The sequence below is a fragment of the Ambystoma mexicanum genome, chromosome 6q, assembly GCF_040938575.1.
Source record: "Ambystoma mexicanum isolate Mex_15411 chromosome 6q, UKY_AmexF1_1, whole genome shotgun sequence".
Taxonomy (NCBI): domain Eukaryota; kingdom Metazoa; phylum Chordata; class Amphibia; order Caudata; family Ambystomatidae; genus Ambystoma; species Ambystoma mexicanum.
Window position 1 is genome coordinate 1,043,467,436 of NC_090937.1, and position 26,717 is coordinate 1,043,494,152.

At 46.3% G+C, this 26,717-nt stretch overlaps 1 protein-coding gene across 4 annotated transcripts in view; it reads left to right on the top strand.

Annotated features, from left to right (window-relative positions):
- CNOT7 (CCR4-NOT transcription complex subunit 7) overlaps positions 1–26,717 on the top strand; it is an 834,016-nt gene that overhangs the window by 710,944 nt on the left and 96,355 nt on the right. The window lies entirely within an intron of this gene.

Genomic DNA, 26,717 nt, shown 5'->3' on the forward strand with positions numbered 1-26,717 from the left:
CAGTATGTTCTATTTACATGTATATAAAGTCAGGGATATTATGGTTAAGTTGTGCTACTATAAACCTATGAAATTCAGTGAAAAAACTTTGTTAAAAGGGATGTTATGGTTAAGTTGCGCTACTAAAAACCTATCAAATTCAGTAAAAAAAACTTTGTTAAAGGGACGTTATGGTTCAAAGTAAAACCCCTGAAATTCGGCAGTTATGGTAAGATAAGCAACCATAACTTGCGCCACCGTGCACTGCTAACACTAACACCCAGGACATCAAAGATGACATCACAAATGTCATTGATGACATCACTGATGACATCACATGTGTATTTACTTTTCATGCAAACTCTGTAGGAGGGATTCTTATAATGTTGAAAGAAGAAGTAAGAGGATCCAGATTGGGAGCCCTCCCGTCCCCTGCACACTGTATAATATTGTCAACAAAGACATTCAATAAATTACGTACGATTTTGCATATGCAGTATGATCAATAATAATCAAAAGAAATCTCAATATGAAGAAGGTAGAGAAATGTAATTTTGACAAGAACAATGTACAATAGTCATTATTGACTGTCGGTCAATAGGCATCAAAAATGCAAAACATAGCAAAGGAAAGTATCCATAGATTAGACTGTGCTTGGCTGACGCGTTTCGAGGTGAAATCCTCTTCTTGAGCCTATTAGCACTCTGACACAAATGAACTGTTCAACAGAAAGTGGAGAAAAGAAAAGTTTTTTTTAAAAAAAAGGAGAAATGGATATTTTCCATAATTCTGTATAACGAGCATCACATAACACATGTTAGAAGAGAAATAAAACCAGTGCCGCTAATTAAAAAGCAATGCTTTAAAGAATTGGTCAAGTGATAATTCTCTACCGAACTATACATTCAATGCATAGTTCCTAAATCACATATTTCTACTAGCCACTGTTATGGCAAAGGAGGACCCGGTGAGCACCAACTCAATAGAACACTAATTAGGTGGAAAATCCTGTTGAACTAAGGGTGATGAGGAATAGACTTTCTAGAACTCGTTTGACCAAAGTAGTGAAAATAGAGACTTACTCATGCAAATGTCCCAACGGGCATTCAAATGCAGGGAAGTATGAGTGACCGCAGATCTATGGGACGTCAATATGTGGAGCTTCTATATTTTCATTTCAGTGAAAAGCGGCATGCGCTCCCTAGTGAAAATGTGATATAAATGTGCATTACATTTTCGTAGAAACTAAATGTTTAGATAAAGCACAAAACATGAGTGTTTACATTCATTACCTGGTGTGGACTGAAGGAGACTAGTCAAGGGTAATAGCATAAAACATGCTTGTCGCTTCAACATTGGTCGGAGGAAGCGTTAGTAGCTATATATAGAATGGAGCGTTGTTCCATACAGTGGCCTGTGTGGGTTATCTGTGGACAAGTGGACACAACGTCATTGGCGAATTCGCTCAAAAAGTGATTCTGGATGCTCCGTGAGAACGGAAAAATTACCTGTCTCCAAGCGGCGTTAGTCGTTTCCAAAACAGGTTACGCTCAGGGAAGCGTAGTGGTTACCATAGAAATTTAAGTCAGCGAATCACATGATGAGGATCGTGATACGCTAATGAGCACGTAAGACTAAGGGAGTGATGAAGATAAAAAGCGGACTAAACAAAACTGGATGTTCAAGTCCGAGGTCCATCTTGTGACGGGCAATCTTTAGTAAACAGTAGTGTGAAACTTAAATAAGTGTTCTAAGTAGGTGTGAAACGGGTGCTCCTTCTCGAAGACCAATTATCACATAATCGTTCATTACAAAGAATATTTAATTGTGAAGCGCACCAAGTGTCACCTAACGACGAACTCGCCGTTGTTATACCGATTAATCATGTGTGCCGGTACCATTCATGTAAAGAGATGAACAAGTCACAGCATTGATAATTATGTTCTTCATCAAAGCTACATCAATTATATACAGATGGAGGTGACCGCAGTCAACTGGCCACTCATGAATTATGATTTAAGGAAAAAGTATCAGTAGTTCCAATTAACATTGAATGTACCGTACAAAACAATGGTGTGAGCAATTGCTCAAGGTAACACACTGGCTAATCACCTAAACATGTGGAGATGCTTTGTTCTTTAGGATCAATATTTGTGATACAGGGAAAGGGAATGAAAAAATTGTTTTGTAAATGTGAACAATTGGAAATGTATAGAGAGAATGAGATAATGTTCATAAAGGATTCCATCTCAGAACACTACATGTAGGACACATGTGGGATACCATATGGTGATCATCTGACTCAGATGTAACATTTTAGTGAAAATTCTTCATTAAGCCCTTTAGGGTCCAATGTTTCCAGGAAATGTATCCAATATTTCTCGCGTCTTGATAGGATCGACTGATAATCTCCTCCCCTGTGGTTACGTTTCACCACTTCAAGAATTTGAAATTTGAGTTGAGCTATAGAGTGGTTGTTATCAAGAAAATGTCTTACCAATGGAGATTTGGTATTTTTACATCGGATTGTAGATTTGTGCTCCGTCCACCATTCTTTGACGGGTCTGGTTGTTTGGCCAATGTACAACAGGCCACACGGGCATTTGATGGAATATGACACCTGATGTGAGACATGTTGCATAGTCCTTTAGTTTAATTTTCTTACCCGTCTGGGGATTATTGATAAAGTCACCTTTCATTACATTGTTACAATGAGAACAAGATAGACACAGAAAGGTGCCTTTCTTTTTTGTGGTTAAAAATTGTTGTTTCTCTTTGGGCGGTCTCTCTGCTTTCAACAATTTATCACGCAAGTTGCGGCCTCTCTTGAACGCCATCATTGGTGCTTTGGGAAACAATTTATGTAGTGTTGGGTAATTTTGAAGGATTCCCCAATGTTTCCTGATTGCCTTGCTTATTTGGAAGCTCTGACGTGAGAATTTGGAAACATACAAATGTGGTGGTTCCTTCTCTTTATTTTTGACAGACAATAATTGTTCCTTGGTTTTAAGGTCAGACCTTTCCTTTGCCTCATTCAAAACTGACGATGGGTAACCTCTTGATTCAAACTTCTCAATCAATTTAGAGCACTCCATGTCAAATCCCGCTGGTTCTGATGTAATCCTCTTCAGCCTTAACATTTGGCTGTATGGAAGACTTTTAAGCATTGCTCTTGGGTGAAAGCTCGTTAAGTGAAGGAGATTATTGGTGTCTGTTGGTTTATGGTATATCGATGTGGATAGGGTATTATTCTTGATTTCTATGTTGACATCAAGGAAATGTAGTAGTGGTTTGCCAACTTCCATGGTGAATTTAATATTGGTATGCACTGAATTGAGGTATTCCAAAAATGATAGCAAATCTTCCTCTGGACCACACCATATGCCAAACACGTCATCAATATAACGCTTCCACATCAAGATGTATGCAGACCACCGAGGTTGATCTAACACAAATTGCTTCTCGAAACGATACATAAATGTATTTGCATACACTGGGGCCATTGATGACCCCATGGACGTGCCTGTTTGTAGAAAGTGTTCTGAAATCTGAAGTAACTGTTATGTAGTATTAGGTTGAGTAGTTATAGGATAAATTCTGGCTTTCCACTGGAAGATGGAGAGTTAAGGAGCAACCATTCAACTGACTCGATGCCCTCTGTGAGGAATTGATGTATATAGACTGCAGACATCCATACTAAAAAGTATGCAGTCAGAGTCTAAGGCTCTAACCTCATTAATACAATTTAGAAAGTTGGTGGTATCCCTAAGGTATGTGGGGATACTTTGTATCAGGGGTTGTAATGAACGATCAATGTAGGTAGCGAGCGGATCAAAGATGTCTGTTCCAGCTACTATTGGTCTGAGTGGTGGAGAATCTCGGTTTTTATGAATCTTAGGAAGACCATAGAAAACAGGTGTTATAGGATGTTGGTTAACAAGAAACTTGCTGATTTTTTCACTGATCCATTCGTTTTTGAATGCTTCACTGATGGTTTTTTCAATATCTGCCTTAATCCTATGAATGGTATCGCCATCGAGTTTAGTGTAAGTAGAAGAGTCATTCAGAAGAATCATACATTTATTGTTGTAGTCAACGGTGTCCATGACTACAATGGCCCCACCTTTTTTCTGCTGGTTTAATTGTGATACTCTCATCTCTGGCCAGTGCTTCAATGTGGTCTAGTTGAAAATGTCTAATGTTATGGAGTGTGGTTCTATGATAGTTAATCCTTTTGAGATCAGTAAGTACATTTTTCTCGAACATATGAAGAATCAGATTGTGTGTAGGAGGATCAAAATAGCTCTTGGGGCTCAGTTCTAGTTCATCCTCAGGACCTTGTGTGGGTTCCATGTTACAATCAGTGTCAAAAGAAAATTTTGAGTCGGAGTTTCCTAAGTAATCTATGTAGACATATCTTCTCATCAAAAAGTGATGTATTGCTCGTGGATACAAAAGAAAGCCCACGATTGAGCATGTCCAATTGTCCACCTGTTAAGTTTTTACTGGAAATATTAACCACTAGGTTATCACTCATTTGGTTTTCTTTCTTTGATTTTTGTTTCCCACGCCTTGTTTTTCTTTTGATGTTTCCGAATGCCTAAAAAAGCCCCCTTTGGGGATGTAGATGTTGCTGGTTCAATTGCTCTTAAAGGGCTCACTACACGTGGTTCTGTACTCACTGTTTTCAAGGGCTTCACTTCTTGGTCTCCGGGATCCTTCAATGGTGATTGGTTCCCCAATACTGCTATTGCTACTGCTGGTGTTAGACCCATTTGGATTAGGGTTGTGTGGTCTCCCTCTGTTCAGGTTACGGTGATGGTAGTATTCTTGCCAATTGTAGACTATATCGTTTAAATAGTCGAAGGTATCTCGTTTGAATTTCCTTAATTTACGTTGTTCAATGTCGGCCTTATAGCCTGCGAGTTTTAAATTGACTTCCTCAAGGAGATCTGATAGTTCCTGTTCTGTTTTAAACTCCAGTAGCTGTGTTTTTAATGCAATAATGTCTGTATCAATTGTTATCAGAGATTTCGATAGTTCTTGTATAGTTAATAGAATTAAGTGTAGCGAACACTTATTCAAGATCTGATCCCTTTTGGCTATAAACTCTTTGCTTTCGCTACATAAAGTTGGCCTGAGAGACTCGTAATCCTCTGGGAATCCTTTGTGCTTTGTAGTATTCCACAAGTGTTGTCGCATGGAGTTTCTGGGATATTTTGCATCTTATGAGTTTTTCCAATTGTGATATTAGTTTGACCGGATTAGTTTTGCTCAGTAGAGTGCTATCGGTGTCCTTTATTAAGGATAAGATCAGAGATGCTTCTTTTGCATCAAATGCCAATGTGGTGGCATGTTTGTCCGTTAATTCTAATGTTGACCAAAAAGTGTGAAGGATCATTTCAATAAATATCATGAGCTAATTTAGTGCATTAAGCAATCCATTGATATAAATAGCATTCTATTATGAAGTTCTATCCAGTATACTAAGCAACTCATGCAGAAACTTAGGCAGTGTGTGCAGTATACATGATGAAGGTGCAATATTCATAATTAACATGTAATAAGTAGCTAATAAAACCCACTTAATACATAATTACACTTAATACAGACAAAACACAGACAAAAATACATACAAATATGAGTATATACAGGGACAGATATCAGCAAAAAAGCATCTGCAGTATCAGAAAGAGTTCATAACCTGATTATCTTTATGCAGAGAAATGATTGCTCTGTTTCAAAGGTGCTACTTACTGTATATATGTGTATCAAATGATGTCAGTGAACCCTAAGGAAAGGGGTGTGAGTACAATGTATACAAATATGAGCATATACAGGGAAGGTATAGTAATAAAAATAAAACTGAGAAAATGCTAACTCTAATGATTATCTTCATGCACTGAAAGGATTGCTCTTTCAAGCATGTGTCTTCCGCTATATATATGTTTCATATGATATGACTTGACCCTAAGTCTACAAATATAGTACCTTTTCAATTTTTACTTCCTGACTGTTACTGAAGAATAGTGTGGCTTAGATATGTCAGTAAAGGGGAAAAAGGGAGAGCCAGCCATGTGATGTCATCAGTGATGTCATCAATGACATTTGTGATGTCATCTTTGATGTCCTGGGTGTTAGTGTTAGCAGTGCATAACGTCCCTTTAACAAAGTTTTTTTTTCTCTGTGTATGTATGTATATATATATATATATATATATAATTTTTTTTTTAATGGCGTTTGTTTTACTGTTGTATTTTGTTATGGTTTCCTCCTCTATTCTGTATGTTGCATTTCATTTGCGATGTCTATTCATGTTTATGTAAATTTGTAAATAAATAAATTTATAATAAAAAGATATTTTGATAAATGGTCTAATATCCCCTTATCAAAATACACTTTTTCTGGCCAGGCATGAGGTGACACCTGTCCCTTTGTTTCAGTCACCCATTGGCTATGATACTACTTTATCCATTCACTGTATGGGGGAGATGCTTACAAATGTGCGACAGTGGGGTATCCATTCCCATGACCGGAATGCTACTCTTCTAATGTCACTCTAGTACCTTATTCTCTGGGTGAGTCAATGTCTTGCCTTCCTTATCTTAGGACATCACAAACATTGTACCATTACACACAAAAACATTGGACATTTAAAAGGCCCACAAAAACACGCCAACAATAAACCAACAACATTGAACAAAAAACATATACCCCCAATACAAAATCAAATGCCCCACCCTCCTTTTTTAGTTACTACAAAACTAAATAATTACTAAAAGAAAACTCTTCGCCGCCACAAATCTTCCTGCCTCCAACTCTAATACAATTAACAAATCCACCCCTCTATTCCACTTTACTCAGGTAACTCAAGAATTTGTGCTAGACACCATATCCAAATTAAAAGCCTCTAATTGCAAAGGGGATGATTTCCCAGCCCATCTAGTTAAACCTTAAGCACCCACCCTCACTCCCCTCATAACTAACTTTGTCAATGCCTCGTTCAATACGAACCCAGTCCCAGCTAGCATAAAAGAAGCGCGGGTAACCCCACTTTTGAAAAAATCTTCCCTGGACCCTACAGTACCTACGAATTACCGACCAATAACAACGGTCCCATTCCTGCTTAAAATCATAGACAAGATAGCCTACACCCAAATCCAGGCCCATCTGGAACAAAACCAGCTCCTGGGAGCCAGACAATCTGAATTTCGGTCCAACCATAGAACAAACGGCATTCCTTGATCTGAAAATCCAAATGGATACCATTAGCGACTGAGTCAAACTCTGCATATTACTGCTGCTAGATGTATCTGCAGCATTCAATCTAGTGGATCATGAGGATCATGACAAACTCTGCGTGACACTAGCAAATGACTTTAGCTTCGCAAAGAATGCCTCTCTCTGGGTGAAATCCTTTCTAGCGGATCGTACCTCCAGAGTTTCCATTGGTAAAGAGGCTGTAGATCCCATCCCAGTCTCTAAAGGTATAGCCCAAGGATCATGTCTCGCCCACCTCTACAGCGCTTACACCAAGCTCTTATTTGCGGCTTTGGATGATGTGGGTGTCATATATACCAATTTCCCTGACACCCAGATCCTCATACCCATCACTGGGAACTATGACCAAGGTACACTGCTCATCAATAAAATGTACGCAATAATACAAATTGGATGCCGCTGAACAGCCTTTGTCTCAACGATGAGAAAACTGATTCTCATCATAGGATCCCCAACCAAAATTAACAGCCTTCACCCGGACTATTCCTAAATCAACATTGATGGTACTCTGATTCCAGCACTGAAACAGGTAAAAACTCTAGGCCTTTACTTAGATGCCAACTTAACTATGACAAAACATGTAAATGGCTTATCCTCATCTACATCTTACACCTCCAAACTAATTGCCCTAAGTCGACAGTTTCTCATGCCTACAAACTGCACCACATTAGCCAGAGCGCTGATATTATCCAAGTTGGACTACTGCAATGTACTCCTATGTACCTCAAATGCCAACCTAGCCAAATTGCAACTTATGCAAAATAAAGCCCTATAAGCTGCCCTAGGACTAAAAGTCTGATCACATCTCAAACATCAGAAGGGAGACCCATTGGCTACCCATTAAGGCCAGAACTATCTTCAAGACACTGTGTTAATCACAAATGCCTGGCCAAGAAAGCACCAATATATATCAATAACTCTATAGTCAAAAAACCTAACAGAACACTCAGATCTAATAACGCATCACTCCTCGTGGTCCCTCGATACAACAGCTCCAGAGCAGGCAGGAGGGAGGAGTTTCCCAGTCATGGCCCCTAAACACTGGATCACCCTCCCCTCTAACATCAAAAATGAAGAGTCCTTCCAGTGTTTGAAAAAGCTATCAAAAACCTGTATTTTTAACCAATTCTAGATATTCGACATTCACCCAACGCTAAGTAGTCACCTTCCATTCTAGAAAGTTAAGGAGGATTGTTACCTGATTATGCCTTTTTAGTATTCTTTGTAATCTTATTCCATGTGTCTATATTATGTAACTTACTGCTTATTTTCTTTATATGCTTGTACTTTGTTGCCAAATGATAGTTAAAATGTCTGTAACTACGCTGTGACACCACAGGATTTAGGCGTACAACAAATGCAAGCAATAAATAAATCAATAACCATTCTCTTGCTTTCTCCACATTAATCACCTCTGTCCCTCTTGGCCTACCTCTGAATATGATTAAAAAAAATAATGGAAAAAGATAAGCTAAAAAGCCAATGCTGACACAACTACCACTATTTGTTCCCGAGCTCACTAATTATATGGGGCTCCTACTTTTTTCCTCCTTAATTACTATCTGCACTGGTCGGGACAGTGCACTGCGGCACCGCCTTCCACCACCTTTCGGAGCTAGGTTCTAGTTTCTCCTCTTATATCTTCACCTTATTCTTTGTATAAAAAGCTAATGGCCATGAAAAAAGAAAAAATGCTTTACGTCAATCACTATTCATCCACATCCTACTCGAGCGCATTCCCTTCAATCATTCTGCTCTAAATTCCCCACACTTCCCAAATGTATCTTTTCGAAGGGATTGAGTCTTCCGACGTATTCCATATCTGACAGTAATCACCACAGCTGTGCTGCTTCGGAAAAACTCTTTCTGCGTCCTGCGTCGATGGTGTCGATACGCCGCCCTCGTGGACGACCTCCGACGTCACTGGATGTTATAAGTAGGATGCACAACGCCCATAGCCTCAGTTCCGTTTTTTTCCGCGAACGTGTTCGCTTCGGGAATCTCGGCGCGCCTCGACTCTTTGGAGTTTGTTTCTCAGTTCTTCGAACCTGTTCGCTTTGTGAAGTTTCTTCTTCGTCTTCCACCCCGCATCCGGGATTTAAGAAGTGCGGGGACTATGGGTCCAAGATGTCGGTTATGGACTCGCATGACGCCTAGCCTTCCCCTGGGGGCAGCACCCCGCTCAGGCGAGCAGAGGGGTATTCGCAAAGCCGGAACCCACAAGAACCTTCTTTTTCTTCTGCGTGCCCATTTTTGCGGACGGGTCAGCTGTAGGTGGGGGCGGCCCTGCCAGAGAAGCCCTGGATCTTACCACAAGCACGGGGGGGGGGGTCTCGCGGAATATCACACGAGGGGTCACCGAATGAAGGCTTGCACCCAAAAGCACGCAATATCCAATAGACCAAAATAAAGGACAGACCCTGCTAGCGAATGAGACCAAGAGATAAATTGCAAAGATACACATTTTATATGAGATGAAATTAGCAAGCAAAGAACTCTACTGTCCAGGAGCGTTCTGCTAAATAATACAGACAGCACATTATGAACCCATTTGTCGTAGTTGGTGACGCCACGATATACAGTAAATAATATCTGTGTCAATTGGTTGGCCCTCATGGCGCAGCCTGCTCTATAGGTGACGCCAGGATGCAAATGGCTGCTGCGTCCCAGTCGATCGGGTGGCACGTGGGTCAGCTGGGCTCATCTCTGCGGTGAAGGTCAGGGCGAACGTGATACATTTCTAACTAAACTAAACAACATGGGCTGGCATAGAGGGAATAATGGTGAGCAGAAGTCATTACATGAATGGCGGGCACTTGGAAAGTATAGGCAGATATACTGGCACTCCGACCTCAGCATTCAGGGGGCTATATTGGTACCGGGTCCCTCTCCAAGGTGCCTTCTCTATGGGGTTTGATCTGTTATTTATGCTCCCTGGTGCCTCATGATACGATCAGACATATAGACTTGTTAGCTTTGGGAAGCATATATTGCTGCTCAGGATTAAGTGTATGGTGGGTGTTCTGGAGTGGTCAGTGAGAGGGGTCCTGCATGTGTTGCATCAGAAGGAGAGTTGTGGGTAGGGGGCGAGTGGAGCAGGGCTTGGCAGGAAGGAAAGGGGTGGAGAGAGCATTGACAGGTCAACTGAGATGGATGGACCCAAGGTCTCGAGTTTGCTCCGGTCTCACTTTGCAGTGAGCCCATTCTGAGAGAGAATGATACTAAACAATTGCGACAGTAAATGGCTGGAAATACGTGAGAACAGGGCTCGCACAGAGCTGACTGGGGAGTGGTGGGGGCTTGGGCTGTCTGTAGTGCTGGGTAAGGGAGAGCTGGTGTTAGAGGGATAAATGTTGGGCCTAGTGGAAGATGGCGTCTGCTATGGCACAAAATGGAGTTTCTAAGCATGCACATTTGTTATACTATTCACATGATGGCTAATGTTATATCTGGTCTATCCACTGCGGGAATGGCAAGGGGGGTGGTCGATGCCATGCCTCCCCCAACAATAGTGTGGTGGTTAGAGTAGGATTTCACACAGGACAGTGGAACTTTGATTTGACGGACATTCTGACAATTCATTTAGTTTAAGGCAGGGAAACCCCTCTTAGAGATGGGGACAGATAGGTTTTCTATTTGTGAAATAAAAGTTTATAACCAAAACCATGCCACCTTTGTGTCTGGTTTGACACCCTTGCAGTAGTTATCACTTGCATCAGAAGAGTGAGTTGCAAGCACTCTTGGTGGTCAAACCCTTGGTAGCAATACACAAGAAGTTGGTATTTAGAATACATAATAATAATTTAGCATTTATATAGTGCTACGAAACCTCGGGTATCTGCGCGCTGCTTCTTATTACCCACTGTGTGTGGTGCTCATTGTATCGAATCGACATCGGAAGGATGAAGGGCTGAGTTTGGCCCTGCCAGGATTCGAACTTGCGTCGGCTTGCTCTGCACGGATGTCAAAGCGAGCACTCTACTCGCTGTGCTATCGTAGGTTCCCACCAAAATTTATTTTGAATGGATTGTGTCATCCCACGTATTTCTTATCTTTGATATTTCCTAATATCCAGCTTGCTGCCTAGGAATTTTATTTTCAGTAGAGGGTGCTGTGCGTTGATGCCTGGTCGAGGTCCCTTGGAGGCCTCAGTGTTGACGTCATCACAGGTATAAGTATCTTGCGCCCGTTGCTCAGTTCAGTTTTTCTGTGCTTCATAACTTCGGTAACGTAATGCTTGGTTCCATGTGATACTTCGTTTTTTTTTTTTCGTTTTTTTTTTAAATTCAAGTTTTCGACGAGGTGGCTTTATCTGCTCAGTCTACTCCTCTGTCCGGAATAAAAAAGTGCCAGGACTGCGGTGCTAAATTGTCTGTGACAGACCCGCAGAAGGATCTGCCGGTGGTGTCTAGGGTCAGAACATCTGTGTTTGGAGTGCGACAAATGCATGTCAATTACGGCCAAGGCCTTGAGAGAGCGCAGAGGGAAGTTGGAGAGAGGTAAGCCTAAAAATTCTATTACCCCCTCCAAACGTAAATCGTCTGACGAGTCAAGGCCTTCGTCTCATCATAAAAAACCTAAACGTTCGCGAAGTGGGTTGCATCATTCCTCTTCTTCGAGGCATGGCAAAAAGAGGCCCCATAGGTCGCCTTCCACTTCCTCATCCAGTTCATCCGAACGGATTGTTTGTCCCTCAAAACATAGTACCCTGGCTCAATGGAGGAATTCAGTTAGTATGATGGTATTTGAGAACGCTGTCTTGCCCACCTCGACAACACCTAGAGGCGATATACCCGACAAAACACCTGGGAAGCACAGGAGCCGTGAGTCTTCGAACCTGGCTGTGGAAACTTCTCGAGCAAGCTCCTCCCTCGAGTCTATAGCCTCCATGAAACATAAAAAAATCGTTGTCATCCCATTCAGCAAGCCCAAAAAGGGAGTCTTTGCCCTCTGCGCCAAAATTGAAGGAGAAGCCATCTACTGTTAAGTGACTTCAATTCAGCACTCCAACTAAGTCAATGCCTAGTCTGGGATGCCCAAGGGTAGCCCTTATTTATATATTTTTATGACACGTTCATAGATCTGGATGATAAACCCTTCTATAACACCCCTCTTTGAATCCCCCTGACCTCACTGAGCCAAGAAGTAGGTTTGTTTTGCAAATTAAAAGATTTATTGAAAAATTAAACACGATATCTATCACACTTTTATAAATAAATTAATATTTGATAGCACACTTATGAATATGACAGTGATCAACAATGGATATTACACTAGCGCACTTTTTTAATTATTTATGAGTTGGTATAGAGAGGATAAAGTAGCTGAGAATGATTTTATGGGTTCAAGGAAATGCAATGATGGAAAAGAATGCAGCACAGAAATAAATAACAAGGTTTTCAACAAGAGATAATATCACTTTTTCTTTTGACAATTCACACCCCCCCCCCCCTATGCACTATAACGAGATGGAAAAGAGCACACGATTTTCAGGAATATAATCAAATGCAATACAAATTCTAGTCCCCCCCCCCACAACCCCCTAGCAAACTTAGAGCAACGGGTATGCTTTTAAAACATGCAGAAATACTTTTAATGTGATTTGTAATGAAGTGAAAATATGCTAAAAATGATTTTAATTCCCTATAGGAGATTCAGGGTAGGTAACAGCTACTTTGAATTAGTTTAGGTCTACACTAGCAATGATTCATGAGGGATTATCAGGTTGAAAACGAATTTCAGCAATGCAAGCAAAAGACAGCTATTTTTTTGACAGGTGAAGAAGTTTGAGTCAAATTGCAATTTGCGGCAGTGTGTAAAGCCTGATTACTGAAAAACTAGGAGTAGAAAGTCGGTTTAGGGCTTGTTGGAAAGCTGAAATCTCGTTCCTAGCACGTATGCTTTAGAATGGCAATTACAGGTTTGAATCACAGAATGGACACACGGTTTCTATGCAGTTCTAAATAGGTAGAAATGGTTTGAATTAGATTATTTTAAACTAAGAGATAGGTTTGCACAGCTCTGGCTGGATATTCACTCCTAATTTTGGAAGGAATGGGCCTCGTCACAGATCTGGTCAACAGGTTTAGCTGCGGTTCTCACTGCTCTGCTGGTCTGGATCTCTGGTTCTGGCAAAAGTTATGGCACTGCTCGGCGGTCTGGATACAGCTCTGCTTTCTGGGTTCTGGCAACAGTTCTTGGCACAGGGTTCTAGCCAGAATCACACAGCTCGCCCGGCTGTTTAATGGTTTGGTTAGGTTGCTGGATTCTGAGGCCTCTGGAAAGGCTTCAGCTTGTGGACTAGGACCTTCTGCTAAAAGTTCTGGAGTCTGGTTTTCTAAGTTCTGGTCTCTGAATATTGTCTGGATTTGAAGTCGTCCGGCAAAGTGCTTCGCAAGCAAGTGCAAAGAGCAGTCCCTACCAGGGTTTCAGTGGGTCTTTTTATATCTTTTGAAAGTGGGTGGGAAGGCTGACCTTCTATGCCCAACCCTCTGAAGATCCTGATAGGTTAAAGGATGTTCTGGGCTCTCACTGGAGAACAGAGTTGTGAGTCAGAGTGTTGCTACATTTTACAATCTATTGAAGAAACGCCCCTTTGCTTTTACTTAGAAAATGAATTTTTCATAACTAACAGGTTTCCCAGATACACACGTCGTTGAAATTACATGTACACATCACAGATTGCTTAAGGTACAGTTTGGTTCAAGGCACATGTTTCTACGAGCTTGGGTTTAGAAACGACAACATTTTGCGCTTTTTAGTGACTTTCGCCATATTGGTTTTTCCTCAAAATTTACACAGACCTGCACCCTCTCCCTGAGCATATTAATGTTATTTCTCTAGCATAAACCCAGTGTCTGCAAGATTAATAAATCGCAGGGTTCGGTCCCAGAACATCACACAGCGCTGAGCTTAGTCTCAAATCGTAGGTACATTTTTCATATAAAGAATCGCCAAATTGTACATTTCTGTAAGCTTAATACAATATTTACAAGCAATTAAATAAAACCTACATTTGCCCTTAATGGAATTCACATCTGAGTCTGGGTCCGCCCCCAGGAGCTTGGCTTGACTCTGAGATCAAATGTCTTCCTTCCCCCAGAGCAACTGTTGACAATTACACCTCAAATCAGTATATCCTATTCAGCTGAAGAGTATATTGTGTTGACTGAGGTCTGCAGAGCAGGGTGCCACTCTGCATATGGTTAACAGAAACCTGTGATCTCCTTGTGCTGTTGCTGGTAAGGGCAGGTGTGAATGCTTCCCATGGACAGAGGCCTCTTGAACTTTTAATTAGATCAGACTGCCTTCTGATGTGGGGCCTGTGAACAGTAGGTTTTAAGAATTCTCATTAACCAGCAAGGCTTTGAAGTTTCCAGCTAACTGAGGTTCCTTGGCAGTTCCTGAAAGACAGGTCTCCTGTCAGAGTTTAGACCGCTAGCGCCGGTTAGTGTCGAGTGCCAGTACTGCACCCTTTTTGGGAGCTGTCTTGAATTAATGCATTTCGGATTTTGAACAGCACCATATTTCTTTGCACTGGTTTTTGCTCTGTGTGTAGCCAAAGGATAGGGCCTGGCAATAGTCTCTTGTATTAACATTAACGGAGGCAAAAATGGATGGCAACCTATTTTTCATGTTTTCCCTGTGTATTTTCTGGGGAGTTCTGGCCATCATGATGTTTTCAATGCCAGTAATGCACAGTTCTGTGGTAGGGCTTGGATGCACGGGTAAAAACATCCCACACTATGCCACGAGTGCCGACCTCCTCGACGCTGTATATCCCAATTCCTTCGACGCTATCGTCGACTTTGTGGAAACCTTCCAAGCCGTTGAAAGTTTTGTCAAAGCCGTCGACTTCAACATAGACGATTTTGACACTGTCAGCTACCATTATGAAGTCTATAGCGCCTTCTTCTTTTGAAGAGATTTGTACACCACAACCTCGCTCAGTTTTTAAAAAAGCTCTTTAATTAATGAAGATGCAGAAGAGTCCTCTGAGAAGGAAAGACGATTCGGTCTCGAATATGGGACCACTTCTGTACCAGAGGAACTCGTATCGGAAGAGGCCCGTATGAAAAACCTGCAGGCTCGTCTTCCTGAGGCAAGTGTTATCGACACTTCCCCTGAAATGGATTTTGGTAAGGCAGATCCAGGAGATCATGCCAAGGGCATGTATCGACAACGCATGAGAAGAGTCATGGAATACATGGGATGTTCAGACACACATCTGTTTTTGAACAGGGCGATTTAACAGACATATTGGATGAAGGACCACGGCAATTGTCCCATTTCATAGTGCTCTGCAGAGGAGGGTAACTTCCAACTGGGACACACCAGAGGTTGTCCTGGCAGTGAATAAGCGGCTAACAGCCAAATACAAAGCTTCAACTACTGATTCTCTATACCTTTCGAAACATCCAACACCAGAAAGCCTGCTAGTACAGGCAGCTACTTATTCTTTTTTTTTTTAAATTCTTTTTTTATTAGGCAGCGTGGCAGCAAAACAGGCGAACAGCGCCCAGCAAGTACAATCTGTCAATATTATTCATGGTACAGGCATACAGAGATTGCACACAAAACGATTTAGGAACATAGATACAAGTAACATGTGAAGAAGGGTGGCCAAACCCCATGATATGGAGGGAGATCTCAAACTAGTGAGGAAGAGCAGGTGGAGGGGAAGCTACCGGAGTCATGTTGAGGTCGGACATGTAGGAACGGAACCTAAGCCAGATGTCCCTAGGCCTGGAGTGGAAGGGCTGCATGTGAGACCAGGTTTCCTCGGAGTCAGAGGCCCACGTGACCGCCCTTAACCATTGGGCATGTGTGGGGGTAGAGGGGCGAAGCCAGCAAAGCAGGATGGACCGAACCGCTAAGAGCATGCAGAGGCAGGCCAATTTTTTGGAGTTTTGTGAGAGGCCAGGGAGGTCGTGGAAGAGACACAATGCTGGGGAAGGGTCAATGGGGTGATCGAAAATAGATACCTTCAAGCAAACCGCTCCCCAGAACTGAGAGGCGGGGGCAGGACCAAATCATATGGATGTAGTCCGCATCTACATGACCGCAACGAGGGCAACTGGAGGGATGGTCACTGGACATGCGATGCAATCTGACCGGCGTATAGTGGAACCTATGCAGCACCTTGAACTGAATAAGTTTAAATCGAGAATTAAAGGACACCCGCTGAGTGCGTTCACATAAGTGTGCCCAGCGGTCATCTGACATTTCCACCCCCAAGTCCACCTCCCAAGACCGTCTAAGTTTAGCAAATTCAGGGAAGGATCTGGACTGCAGCATAGAATATAACCTGGAGATTTTACCTCTCATGGGTGAGGGGGAGGTAAGTTCCTCAATGGGCGGATCGTCTGGTGGTAAAGCAGGGAACATTTGATAATTACGCTTGAGGGTCTTGCGGAGTGACGCGTATTGAAGCCAGACACTCCTGTCCTTCCTCAAGGGCAGAGGGAGGTCAAGCCATTCGATGAATGTACCCTGGTCAAACACGTCCCGCAGCAACTCATAACCCGCTTCGGCACAGCAACGAACAGTGAGTGGTGCAACCTGGGGGACCCCTGGGAGGAAGTTCCAGAGAGGAAGGTTGCCGTGGAAGACGTGGGCAATTCCAAGCAGCTTCCATGTTTTGGCCATTGCAAGGGATGTGCACGCGACCGGGCTCTGTGAATTCAGTACCAGAGGAGCGGGTTTTATTACCAAAGAGCGGATGTCGCGGTCGCAGACCGCGAGCTTCTCGAGCCGGACATGAGGAGGGGGGTCAGTCGTGTTAAACCAATGAGAGATATATTGGATCTGGGATACCAGCCAGTATTTAAGAAAATCAGGAGCGCCAAAGCCCCTGTTGGCCATAGGAGTGGGTAGGGTCCCAAACTTAAGCCGGACCGCATCTGAGTGCCAAAGGAAGGAGTTAACTGTACGAGTCAAGTCGTGAAAAAAGTCCGCGCCTGGCCACAAGGGTATATTGGCAAACCTATAAAGCAGCTGGGGTAACATCACCATTTTCAGGAGTCCCATTCTGCCTGCGAGGGAAAGCGGGAGCTTGTCCCAGGCTAAAACTTTAACGGACAGATGTGTAAGGTACTTCCGAAAGTTCTCCTCGAAGGTCAGCGCCCGCTGACGCGTTACTTCTATCCCCAGGTAGGTGAACGTGGATTGAGCCCATGTGAATCCCAGAGTGTCAGGGGGGGAGAGAGTGCATTCCGTTAGTGGAAAAAGGGTGGACTTCGAGCAATTCACCCTAAGGCCCGCGACCCGGCCAAAATGAATATCCTCAAGCACTGGAGGCAAGTTAATGGATGGAGAACGAATGAACAACAGTGCGTCATCCGCATATAGGGAGACTATGTCCACCTTACCCGCAGTTCGGAGGCCTCTGTGGGCATGACGATGACGGAGCAGGTCCGCGAAGGGCTCAATGGCAATCGCGAAAACCAAGGGAGAAAATGGACACCCCTGCCTCGTCCCCCTGGCGATCCCAAAGAGAGGGGAGCAGTGATCGTCAGTGCGGACCCTAGCCACGGGAGATGAATAGAGTAGCTTGACCCAAGAGAGAAAGGAGGGACCAAATTTACAGCTCTCGAGAACCCACCAAAGAAACTGCCATGAGACCGAGTCAAAGGCCTTTTGCATGTCAAGCGTGGCCGCCACAGCCTGAGTCTCTGGGCTAATCCTATCGATTATATTAAATATACATCTTAAGTTAAGGGAGGTGGAGCGCCCCGGGACAAAGCCGGCTTGATCGGGGTGAATGATGGATGGTAGGAGGGGCTAACCTGAGCGCCAGGGCCTTTGCATATATTTTGGCGTCACAATTCATAAGTGAAAGCGGACGATACGAGCCACAATGCGAGGGGGGGTTTGCCAGCCTTTAGTAATACTGTAATCGTGCTCTCACGAAGTGAAGGAGGGAACACCCCCGCCTCCACTGACTCCTCCCAAACAGCCAACAAGTGGGGAAGCAGGAGTGACTTATAGGACCTGTAAAATTCGACTGGGATACCATCCGAGCCGGGGGCCTTCCCCGAGGATAAGGAGTCGATAGCGTCAGAGAGCTCCTCCAGTGTGAGTGGGGAATCAAGAGAGCCCGCGGCCTCGGGGTAAAGTCGACAAGGGGAGGGAATCGAGAAAGGAGTCAATCTCTACCACCGACACTTTGTCTGAGTTAGAGTATAGGGACTCGTAAAAATTACAGAATTCCGTGTTGACATCCCGAGAGGAGACAGCCAAGGAGCCGTCAGGTCTCTCGATCTCGTGTATGTGGGGGGAACCCGTCTCATGTCGTATCAACCTCGCAAGGAGGCGACCAGGGCGCTCGCCCTCCCCGTATTTCCTCGCAGTGCCTGGGTTGTCCAGAAACCGCTGTTCGCGCTCAGCAAGGGAGCGGAACGTATCTAATTCCGCCCCAATGGCCGCTAGGTTACCCGGGGAAGAGTGAAGTGAGCTCGCAGCCTCTAGGGTCGATAACTTGGACTCACTCTCGGCTAGGTCTCTCCGGATCGAATTAAGGACCCCATTTTCTTTGGAAAGTGCAATCCCTCTAATATAAGCCTTAAAAGACTCCCATATTGTGGCCAGTGATGGTACCGACCCCGCGTTCATCTCAAAGAACTCCTCAATAGAGTCCTCGAGCTTGGAGCGGAACTCTGGGTCGAGCAGAGCGAGGGGTTTCAATCTCCAACAGCGGGTCCGGCCGGGATCAGGACTCCAACTCACGGTGATAGTCACTGGAGAGTGGTCGGACAAGGTTCTGGGCAGAATCATTAACTGTATCACGTCCTTAACCAAAGTATTGGAGATCACCCAACGGTCAATTCGGGAGTATGAGTCATGGACTGAGGAGTAGAACGAATAAACGCGGGAGTCGGGGTAAAAACCTCCATGCGTCCACCATGGCCAAGCGAGGTAAGGATGATAATGCAGCATAGGCTGCCCTGGAGAGATGACGGGGCTTGGACCCAGATCTATCAAGGGCTACGTCGAAGATAGTATTAAAATCACCCCCCCAGAGAATTGGAACAAGGGGGAAGCCATCCAGAAGAGACGTGACCTGTCTGTAAAACTCAGGGTCATCCAGGTTGGGGCCATAAATGTTCAGCAGAACCACTTCCTTCCCCTGAAGCGTGGCATGTAACGGAACATACCTGCCCAGGGAGTTAATTTGTGAGGAAATGAGGGTGAACCGGAGACTTTTGTGAATGAGGGTCATGACCCCACGACTTTGAGTAGAGAAATCGGTAAAGAATCTATGGGGGGGCCCCAGGTTTTGGCGAAACGCACGCATTGTTCCGTGCGAGCATGTCTCCTGCAAAAAAAGAATCTTGGATCCGTGGCGCTCAGCCTGCAGCTGGAGCTGCCTCATCTTTTTATAGTTACCCAACCCCCGTATGTTCCAACTCATAAAGGTCAAGTCCCCTTCAGCCATAGATACGATGGTGTTACAGTCAAAAAAAGTGACTAAGACCAATGGATGAATGCAGCATCACGGTCCGCCTTCGCTGCCAGCGCCAATTTTCTGATAACACCCCAAACATGTCCCACCCCCACCCACATCCCCCTCCCAAACAGAGGAATGACAGTCCCAACCCCCCTCAACCAAAACCAAACTAGAGGCATCAGCGCCTGGGGGCCTGTAGGCCGGGCTGGCCGCAGCGCTCCGGGCTGCAGCAGAACCAGTAGAGCTTAAGGTGCAACTACAAACATTGTACATGAGTTAGGCAAAGTATCTTGCACATAGCGATATGGCACTTATTTGTACTAAACAAACTTGAACAAGCCGAATCCGAGGAAGAGGATCAATGCGGCTCCAGTGCCGGGGAACGGCCGGACCTGGCCTCCCCCCGCAGGGCCCAAGGGGGTAGCTGCAGAGCCGTGGACAGGAGAAGGGAGTCAACCTGGGAAGTGTTCGTCCAAAAACTTGGAGGCCTCCTCCGGGAGCTTGAAGAAGAACACCTAGTTAGCATGTTCTATGCGCAGTTTGGCGGGGTAAAGCATAGCATATTTAATGGAGTGATCTCGCAGCCTCCGCTTCACCGCTTGGAAAGTCTTACGCTCCCGTTGGACGGCAGTCGAAAAATCGGGGTAAAGATGAATCTTTGCACCACCCAAGAACAGCTCGACCTTGATCCTCGCGGCCCTAAGCAGGGTATCACGATCTCGGTAGTTCAGGACCCGGGCAATGATGGGCCGAGGCGGAGCCCCGGGTTTGGGTTTAGCCGTAAGGGCACGGTGCGCCCGCTCAATAGCGAAGTGAGGGGAGAGCTTGGGTGAATCCAGAAGTGACATTAGTGTGTGCTCAACGAAATCCTCCATTGGCTCGTGGACTTCGTTCTCAGGAACCCCGATAATGCGAAGGTTATTACGCCTTGAGCGGGATTCCAAGTCCTCGTTCTTCTTCTCCACCTCGAGGACTCGGCCAGAGAGAGCGACAACCTCGGAGCGCAGGGCACCCAGTGCATCCTCTGCAGAACCGACCCGTGTCTCGACCTCAGATACACGACTATCGGTCCTCTCAATGTGGGCTTTGATCGAAGATATTGTGCCGTTCATATCATCCAGTTTTGAGTGCAGAGCAGTGAAGCCCTCCCTGATAAAGTCCATCATGTTTTGGGATTCCGGTGCCTCGACGGATGATGATGCAACAGGGGCCTGCTCAGTGGGCTCCTCCGGCGATCTCACAGCAGCCCTCGCAAACATGTTAATGGAGCTCTGTTTCCTCGCGCCCCCCCTTGGTCATCTTGACGAAGATGGTGGTTGAGTGGGATGAAGGGGGAAGCGCTGGCCGCCCCGATAGGGGGGGACGGGGGGGTGGGGGGGGAGAATTGGGCGGGGCGGGCCCCGGGCCACGCGAGCCAATAACCCAGGTAGGGTGTGTAACAAGAGAGGGAAGCAGGGAAAGCCGTGGCCGCGAGACCGTACCGGTGAAGTGTTATGGCTGTCAGTGTAAACCGCGGGGGACCAGCCCACTCAGGGGGGCGTAGGAATCAGCACCAGAGGGCTTTGAAGGTGGGAGACCCCAGATATGGGAGAGTGGGGACCAGCGGCACCGCCAGCACCCCCCAGCAAAGTATCCCTCCGGGTGGAGAGGCAGCAGCCCCGAGAGTAATGAAGCGGGGAGAAACAGGCCACCGATGAGCAGTAGGGCCACCGATGAGCAGTAGGGCCACCCAGAGCCTAGGATTCCAGTCAGGGTGGAGAAAATGCGTGGGCAGCGAAGGCAGAGTGGCCCCCAGTGGGGGGGATAGTCAAGAGCGGGGCCTCCAAGTAGGAGGGCCAGGAAGAGTTCGAGCTCACCAGGCGGGGTCAGTTGTTGTTGTTTGTGGGCCTCCGATGCCCCCACCGCAGGAGAGACGGCCCCCCAGATAGGGGTGACACCAGGGCCCCGAGGCCGGGAGCCGCCAGTGAAAGAACCACGGGCACCCCTCAACAGAGGGAAGAAGGCAGCAACTCCGGCACGGGAAGTCAGTGAAGCCCCCCACAGCACATATCTGGAGGCCGCGCTGCTCCAGCAGCACAGCGCACGCTGACGGGGGGGGGGGGGCCAGCAACCCCCTCACGGGCGATGAAGACTTCACGAGAGGAGGCGAGGAGTCCCCGCGGCGGTTGCAGCAACTGGGGAGAAAGAGCGGGGCGGCCTCGCCGGAGGCCGGACGTCCCCCCAGGAACGCCTGGGCAGCACGCCTTTGGCCACCCGGCACAGCAGAAACAGTAGCTCGGCCGGCGGGTCATGGTCCCAGGTCTCCGTCGACCCCGCCGCCGAGAAGGGAGAGGCTGGCCAGCCCCCACTTATGCAAGCAGATGCGGGAAGAGGTGCGGCAAGACCCCGGGCGGGTTCGTCCACTCTCCGCCAGGGCTGGGTGTAGGCGCGCAGGAGTGTCGCAGGCGGGGGGGTGGGCACATCCATGTCCGGGGAAAGCTCTTCCCGGACCCACCACTCACTCCGGGGCTGGGACCACAGGATCACAGTGGAGCCCCCACAGCACGCACCCGGAAGCCGCACCGCTCCAGCAGCGCAGCGTGTGCTGATGGAGGGGGGGGGGGGAAGACTTCCAAGGAGAGGGCGAGGAGATCTCGCGGCGGCTCCCGCAGCCGGGGAGGAAGAGCGGGGTGGCCTTGCCGCAGGCCGGACGCTCCTCCAGGAGCGCCGGGGCAGGGCGCCTCAGGCCACCCGGCACCAGCCGAAACAGTAGCTCGGCCGGCGGGTCACGGTCCCAGGTCTCCGTCGACCCTGTCGCCGAGAAGGGTAAGGCAGGCCGGCCCCCACCTATGCAAGCAGATGGGGGAAGAAGTGCGGCAAGACACTGGGCGGGATCGTCCACTCTCCGCCGGGGCCGGGTTTAGACGCACAGGAGCGCCGCAGGCTGGGGGATGGGCACCGCGAAGTCCGGGGAAGGCTCCTCCCGGCCCCCGAGTCACGTTGGGACTGGGTCCACGGGATCCCTGAGGTAGCGGCTACAGAGCCGTGTGCCCCGTGAGCGGCTGCAAAGGGGCAAATGTGCCAAAAACAGGATCGTGAAGTCTGCCCACCACGGAGCTCACGCTTTAGGCGGCCATCTTGCTCGGCGCACAACGGCGCCCCCCCGGCAGCTACTTATTCTGGTAGACAAAATGCCTATCCCACGATTCCACAAGATGGGGATGATAAGATATGATGCCATGGCCAAAATGGTTTTCTCGGCCGGTAGTATGACGTTCAAATCTTCTAATGCTAGCACGCTGGTGAGATTTATCCACACCCTTCAGGACTGCATTTCTATGGCGGCTGACCACATCCTTGAAGGGGAGCAACTAGACTGTTTCTTGAACATTGTCAAGGATGGGAAGGACGCTATATGCGAATCCCTCCCGACTGGTCTTTACTCTGACAGCATCATTTATTTGGGAATAAAGCTGATGAGTTTGGAGAAGCTGCAAAAGTCCAAGGCGACGGCCAAATCCCTTTGAGCTGCAAGAAGGCAAACTCCAAACCACCCCACAAGCACCCCTGGAGGGGTAGGTACTTCCGTTATTATTCCGCATTCGGAAAAGGCAGAGGATTGCCAGCTCAAAGAGGTCAAAGGATCATTCCCCCGTGATGGACGGGGTAGAGGTACCAAGACTGCAACAGCAGAGGCTGCCTTACCTTCAGCCGCTCCAAAACCTCTCTGGGGTCTTCGTACACAAGACTGCTGTAGGAGTCAGGTTGTCACAACATCTGACAGAATGACAGGCAATTACTTGAGATGCTTGGGCACTGGAAACAGATTCCCATGGTTACTGCCTAACTTTCCTGCAATAACCAAAGACTTCAGACTCTACCCTAGGCGTACACTGAGTTTTTACATTACCAGATTGTCAAACCTGAGACAGAATGATCAGTTGTTTGTGGGCCATAGAGGTCATAAATTGGGTCTAGCCATCACCGAACAAGCCATCTCTAGATGGATTATTTTAACAGTTTTCGAATGTTAGACTGGCCGGTAAAGACCCCCCAGAACATGTAAGGGCTCACCCGACCAGGGGTGTTGCAACTTCATCTGCTTTGGAGAGGGGAGTTCCAATAAAGGATATTTGTGCAGCTGCCACATGGTCGTCTACACACACATTCATGAAATGCTACAGTCTGAATTCCTCCACTAGCTAAGATTGTTTTTGAAAACGCAGTACTGCACTCCGTGCATACTTGATCACTTGAATTTTACCCACTCCTCCAAATTATGTAACTGCTTTGGGAGTGCATCAAAGATATGGAATACGTGGGAGGACGCAATCCATTCAAAGAACAAGTTACCCATGGTAACGTTCTTTCGACTGGATGTTTCTCCCACGTATTCCTTATCACCCCTTCCATCCTACCCTGCAGTAAAATTTCCCTTGTGGTTAGTCTGCGCTCTCTCAAGGGGTGTAACCGTTTAACTCAAGACAGTGCTTCGCTCTTCAAAACGGAACTGAGCAATGGGCGCTGCGCGATCTACTTATACCTGTGATGACGTTGATGTCAAGACGCAGGCCTCCGAGGGACATCGACTTGACCAGGCATCGACGCACAGCGCCCACTACTGGAAAAAAGATTCAGAGGCAGCAAGCTGATTATTCGGAAATATCAAAGATAAGGAATACTTAGAAGGAACATCCAGTTGAAAGAACGTTACCATGGTGAAGTAACTTGTTCTTCTAAATCAATGTACCTGTTTTCTTCCATTCCTGAGCAGAAAAAACACTACACACCCTTAATGTTGGACGGGGTGGTTGTGTACTGTTTAATGTACTCTATAGACTGAACAAAATTCGCAAGACAAACATGCACTACGCCAAGAGGTCAGTCCATGTCTCAAAGGCCAATATTATTTGATGGAATGTGCACTGTATATGGAAGCAATGCACACTGGCACAAAAGGTTTTGCCAACAGTTTCAAGGGCACACAACATTTGGAACAGGTGCCACTTTGGCTGTTTTAGCCAATGTTCTTCTGGACTTGTTATTTAAAGCGGCACATGCTGCTCTTTTCACACAGTTAAATGGCATTACTGTATAGATACTCAAACCAGAGCAGACTTTCAGGAGGGACCCGTTTGCTACTTTACCGGAAACATACCCACTTCCAAAGCAGCACTGTTCACTAATCTAAATAGATTAAAAAGCCCAAAACACAATTGCTTGTTATTAAATATCGGTTTAGCATCAAATGTGCCCATCCAGGTTTCCCAGAGTTGGACACAAATGATTCAAGCACCCCGCATCGTTCTCAACATTTTTGCCACACAGCTTCCAATACACAGAAGACCAACAATCTAAGGGTGTAGGAATTGTGGGTACCTACACATGTATGACAGGAATGGCTGCCAATGCCTGCTTTCGCTTTGGAAAGAAAATACTCTGGGCCTACCACTAGATGGCACAGCATATCATTTTAAACGGATCCAAGCATCAGAACTATTTACTGGTTAATTAAAGTTTGTCATACACTGTAAGATATAGTGTGGGAGAAAAGGTTAGAGGTAAATTCACAAGCCTTAAAGTGGCTAGTCTGAACTCTTAAGTGCAGGGGTTGTCTTCCAAAGCTTCCTTCTTGTGTGAGTAGTCTGTTGGCAGGCAGGCTTATCAACCAGGTTTTTTGAAGAACATTCACTGTAGAAATGTCTGTTTTCCAGCTATGGATAGGTTCCACTATTAGCTACGGAGGGAGCTGAAGGCCTGGTCTCCTGACAAGGCGTAACTGCCCATGGTCTCAAAGTAGCTGCTTCATACGCTCGTGGACATTTGCCATCTCAACCCCCAGATGATTTCAAAACCACTGTCACCCTAGGACAGGCCATCAGTGGGGACAACGGGGCTCATGTTTACTGGTGCAGAAGGGTCACAGGCTGCAAATTGGAGGCTTTCACCGACTGTTGGGTCAGGCCCATGTATAGACCCCTGACATGGTTGAGAATTATTGATTTTTGGTTCGATCAGCAGGCAAGAGCAGACATTGGTTTGACTGAGGACTGGGTTGGCAGTCCCTCAGGAGCACCAACAGTCCCAATTCAGGTTCCAGCAGTCCTTTCCTTGTGGCGAGTAGTACATTGCCAGGGTCCCAGCAGCGTAGTGAGTGACAAGGTGGGCTGATGCTTGTAAAGTGCTGCAGTCCATGCCTAGACAGACCAGACAATGACTCAGATTGTGGGGATGTGATGGATGGGCTTTGGACTGCGTGGGAGGCGGAGGCAACCAGTTAAGGTATTCCCTATTGACTTGAAAGCAGAGGTATGGTACGCAGTGGTTGGCTTTGTCGATGCTTAGCGCTGCAATAGTCCTCTGGTGGATCTCTCTTTCAGCATGGGGTCATGGATGGATTTCCATGCTCCAAGAATATTCCCTGTCAGGCTGGGACTCCTCGGTAAAAAGAAAACCATTTTGTTTTTAAACTGAAACTGCTAGTCTCATCTGTAGCCTATCACTTTCCTTTGGGTCATACTGCCCCAGCCAACAACTCTAATCCCCCTTAGCTCCACCCCTGATGGCCATCTTCAGATTTTACTGCACATTTCAAGTGTTGGGAGTCCTCGTGCTTCGCTCCTTGATATTCGTGTTTTTTGTGTGCTGGTTTTGGGCTTTTTCTAAGGAATTTCTTAATCAACCATCACGTGGTGACTACTGACAGTGGGCCCAGTTGCCGGCGAAGATGGTCTTTCATCGTTGGATTGTCTCCCCAAGGCTCCAGCAGGCCCAGGCTTGGGCCTACATCTTCACCTCACAACCATGTCCGATCTTGTGAAGAAACTCTATTCATGGCCTGTGAGTCCTTTTGCCTGAAAATTTTCGTTGAGGATCGGCACCTCAAGTGCCTGTATTGTCTTCACCCGGATCACTATGCAGATGGCTGCGACATCTGCCATAATTTCTCATCGAAGACCAAGAAGGTTCACCACCAGAGGTTTGCTTATTAATTTATAAGGCGCACCGAACCTGGAGGTAGTTGGGCGCA